This window comes from Hippocampus comes, unplaced genomic scaffold (assembly GCF_001891065.2).
Source record: "Hippocampus comes isolate QL1 unplaced genomic scaffold, H_comes_QL1_v1.1 scaffold255, whole genome shotgun sequence".
Classification (NCBI taxonomy): domain Eukaryota; kingdom Metazoa; phylum Chordata; class Actinopteri; order Syngnathiformes; family Syngnathidae; genus Hippocampus; species Hippocampus comes.
In genome coordinates, this window is record NW_017806034.1 from 995539 (window position 1) to 1000373 (window position 4835).

General features: G+C 40.7%; 1 long non-coding RNA gene across 1 annotated transcript; it reads left to right on the forward strand.

Moving 5' to 3' along the window:
- The first annotated feature begins 3845 nt into the window (after window positions 1–3845).
- LOC109529542 (uncharacterized) lies at window positions 3846–4835 on the forward strand. The gene is made up of 2 exons (XR_002170857.1): window positions 3846–4449; window positions 4548–4835. It is a non-coding gene; the product is annotated as an uncharacterized LOC109529542 (long non-coding RNA).

Consider the following 4835-nt stretch of genomic DNA (forward strand, 5'->3'; position numbering starts at 1 on the left):
CCCCCCCCCCCCCAAAAAAAAAACACCCCACCAACAACAAAAAAACAACACAAAAAAACCCCACAAACCTGCTGAGACCAAGAGAAATGCTCAATGTGGATCCAAGATGAACTTTTAATGGAACAAAAAGGGAACACATCTTATTTACTGAAACTCTTCCACCTCATGGAGTTGCCACCAAATAAAACACATATGAAGCCAATTAAAAACAACAATTAAAATAGAAAATCCATTAAGACCTGCAATAATTCATTTTTTTCAATTGAGAAATATGTTTTTTTCACGACCACCTTATTTTATGGCATTATACATTTCCATTTTTAGGTATTTAAGGAGATTAATGTATCCTATCAGGACTTTCATGATAAAATTGATTGTTTGAATTTAAGTACGAAAGTATCATGAAAATATTCAAATGATGACATTATGCAATTTAAAATGCTATTTCATTAAATGGTAATTAAAAAAAATCTGTATGTAATTAGAAATTGTAGTAGCTAATGCAATTAAATAAAAAGATGAAATAAATTAATAAAAGTGCAGTAAATATAGATTAAAAAAAGAAAATAGATAAATACAATTGCCATAAAATTATGTCATTGAACAAAAAAATGGTTAAATAATTTTAAAATTCATTCAACTACATTGAGATGTCATAAACAAGTCCTAAAAATGAAAATGTATTAGGTAACTAGAAATTCCAGTAGCCATGTAGGAAAAACGGTCATGAAATATGTACTTGGGAAAAAATGTTACAATATCATATGATTGATTCTTTCAAATTTTCAATAGATAAATGCATCATGTTCTATTTAATTGGCTTTGTATGTGTGTGATTAAAAAACACTCCATCCATCATCTCTTTATTTTATGATTTTCTTTTTTTTCTGTTTTTTTTTTTCTTTCTTTTTAAAATCCATTAACAATAGCTTTTGATGAATTGCTTTTCACTGGAACACTTCCATCGGTTTCCCCGAATTCTTTGTACAACTTTTGTGCGAGTGGGAGGGAGATTTGAAAGTTGTATTGTACACAGAATTTAAATATAACAATAAGAAGAAGAATGCCTGAAGTTTAAAAAAAAAAAAATCAGGCCTGAAAACAAAACACTTGTGATCATTGAGCTCGGCCGTCAACGTTTTAGCTGTCGGGTCAACGGATGATTGTGACATCATGAATTGTGACATTATTAAACAGGTTGTCACAATAAAGTGCTGCTGGCTCCATTAAACTGCAATAAAAGACCTCTGAGACACATTTGGAAAAAGATGATCTGCAGTTTCTCTTCATCCCAAAAGTTACAAGAAACAACGAGTCGGGCTGAAGAATCCTTGTCAATGGATTTATACGAGGGTCATTCAATAAATAAGGTGAATTTTTCGGGATAAGGATGACCGTTTGACCCTCAAAAAGATGATTCTTTTATTTCCAATAGGTAAATTGTTGGTGTATCCTCGTAAAAACGTACGTTAGCTACCCATTGAGCCTGCTAATGACAAGCCATGTTCTCATTTTGATGTATTTATTTTCAGAATCGATATGTATTTATTTCATAATGACAAATTCACATGTAACAGATTTTAAAAATGAGCCTGTTATTTGCTAACCTTGACAAGTGAACACAAACTTAGCTTCCGTACACGCTTAGCGTCATTACCTTTAGCCACCGTCTCCCGCGCCGACACCATGGCATTGACTTTAAAAGTTTGACTTTTTAAATGAATACTTTTTGAGGTTTTATTGTTTTTGCAGCATTCTTTTTTTTTATTTTACGACGATGATATTGAATCGTTTAATAACCCGTTAATTTTTACGGGCCGGCCGATAAGAGAGGAAGGCATCTCGGAGAGTTTTCACTCTAATCGCAATTAACACTTTGAACCGACGAGTGGCAACACAACATCGTCAGCGTTTGTTCATTAGCACTAAAAACGCAAACAGATGACGCTCGGATGCTTTTATGATTTTTTTGTCTTTGCTGAGGGTCAGGCCAGCCGAGATTAAATGCTAACAATATTTCGCAGCTAATTACTCCTAAAGGAGTTTGCCGACCTGCTGCTATTTCACACACGCTCGTGCTGCTCAAAAAAAAAAAAATAAAAGAGAGAAATTAAAGTGTTGGAAAGGTTAAAAGGGGAAAAAAAAAGATTGAAAATCTTCCCGAAAGGATTTGGGGGGGGGGGGGTTCTTTGAAATGGCTCGTTTGATGATTTGATTTGGTAAAAATGCACGCAAGGTGAAATTTTGAGAAGAGGGCAAGTACTTTTTCTCAGCGTCCAAGACGCCATAACCCATGGTTCTCCTCCCCGGCATACAAAGAACTTCGTCTTTTTGTAGAACTGCGTCATCATTATCACTACTGTACTACTTCCCTGTTTGTTTGGCGCCATCTTGTGGCACTTTAGGACATTATGGAAAGCACAGAGGCCATGACTCGGTGAGATTTTCAGCGAACAGTTGGGGATAGGTTCCACATGGGGACTAAATAAATTATATCTGTTTCGAGTATTCGATAAGAACGTTTCCATCCAAGTATTAGTCATAACCCTGCGTTTCGGCTGAAAATGGTCGCTATCCACACAACCATCCACCCGTCAACGATATGTTTTTCCAACGTTTTGTCATTCTCATCCCTGAAAAATGTGAGTAGTGAGCCGAGAATCGGTTTGAGATTAAGGAGTTTGGGGCGTGGGGTGTGGGGCCTGGGTTCAGAGCAACATGAGTGTTGACATTTGGCCAGCAAGTTTTTTCCGCTCAAACAAAATGTATTAATGGTGTGACCTTTCTGTGTGTGTGTGTGTGTGTGTGTGTGTGTGTGTGTGTGTGTGTGTGTGTGTGTGTGTGTTTTTAAGGAACTTGAGTTTCCTTCGTGGCTGATTTAGAGATGGGGGGTGGGGGGTGCCCTTTGCAGAGATGCCACCAGAGAGTCAGAAAAGAAAAATGTGCTCATGCAGCGCTTAGGTTGTACAAATCTTGCAAGCGATATTGTTCACTTCATCCTCAAAAACAAATGTGGTTGATGGTATGATACTACAAGTTGTATTTTAGGAAATTCTGTCATTGTGGATCAGGGAAGTTGCTTTCCATCATCTATTAGAATCCAAAGTCGTGTCCCCTTCAAAAGAATTGGAACAGCACGGTCAAGGAATTGACCCATTGCCGTCCCAATACTTTTGAGGGGCACTGTCGGTGTCTGGGGGTGTGTGTGTGTGTGTGCGCGCGCGCGCGCACTGCATGATGCTGGATGCTCTGTGATGTCCTCCCGCCCTTCTTTTATACCTGAACACTTGATCCATTGTTTATATGACAAGAAGTGAGCGTAAAGTAAGGCAGCATTCAAGTGCGGAAGAAAGCAGACGAAACCCATCACTTTTGTCATCGTTTTTTTTTTTTCCTTCTCATCTTTAGTCTTCACACTCTTCCCCTCCCACCACCCTCCAGCAAGTCATCTTTTCCTCCCAACACAGCAGCGCTGAGCTGTCAGCCGACGACACTTTTTGAGGCCTCGCCGCGCGGCTTCTTCGCGTTTTGAGTCTCAGAAAAACAAAAGCGTGCTGCGGATGTCTCCTTTCTTGCGAGACGCCCGCCACTCCATGCCGCTTTTGTGCTCGGCTCTCGCATAAGCTGGCTCTGAGGTGGCTCCTTTTCAGTTGTCGAGCCTTCTGGGGGCCGTTTTGTCGCCGCGCTCCGATTCCAATCGCGGGAATTAATGACCCGGCGTGGCCGCGATGCCTGATATGAAGCAAAACAATGCGCATCCATTTTTGCTCACTAATGGAATATGCACACGATGATGTGGAGGACATCTGGAGGTTGGAGGGTGGGGGAGGGGGGCGAGGGGCATTCATCTTGATGTTGACAAAAAATGACCCACTCACGTCTCCTTGATGTCAGATTTCTCGCGTGGAACAGGGTGACTCTTCAGCGCCGTGTTTGTTATTATCAAACATCTCATCTTGCGGCAAATGTCCACCAGTTATGCTAATTAGCATGCAATTGACAGTTAGCGCTTCCTCTGCGTCAAACTCCACATTTTCACCACCTGCCTGTCCAGATACTTTTCCGGTTTCCACAAACACTTTTTTCCTCCATTTTGTCCTTCGTTAGTGTATGAATGCTTTTGTGCAACTTTTGTTTCTTCCCATTGGCATCCCAATACTTTTGCCAAAATTGTCCATTTTCACCAATTTTCTCTTCTAACGTGTGTCTCAATACTTTTGCCCACTATTTCATCATTTTTCCAATTTACGTAGGCGTCCCAATACTTTTTTTTTCCAAACTCCACCTTTCAACTTCCCTTTGGTGTTCTGCTTCTTTTACCCGCATTTTCTCCACTTTTGGCTTCCCTGAGGTGTCCCGCTTCTTTTACCCGCATTTTCTCCACTTGTGGCTTCCCTGAGGTGTCCCGCTTCTTTTACCCACATTTTCTCCACTTTTGGCTTCCCTGAGGTGTCCCGCTTCTTTTACCCGCATTTTCTCCACTTGTGGCTTCCCTGAGGTGTCCCGCTTCTTTTACCCGCATTTTCTCCACTTTTGGCTTCTCTGAGGTGTCCCAATTCTTCAGTCCAAACTGCACCGTTTCCCTTCTTGTAGGCATGCCAGCACACCATGTTCTCGACATTTTCTTGCCTTTCTTTCCGCGTCCAATGAGAGCGGCTTAAGTATGCACATAAAGGAGCGGTGAGGAGATGCTGGATTTCGCGTCTTTCTGCAAGAACGCTTACCGTATGGAGAGAAAAAAAAATGACTGGAAAAGACAAACCCGCATTGAGCATTCTTAGCGCGGGCGTGCATGAATTTTTAGCAGCATATTGATTAAATCAAGCCCCCCCTCC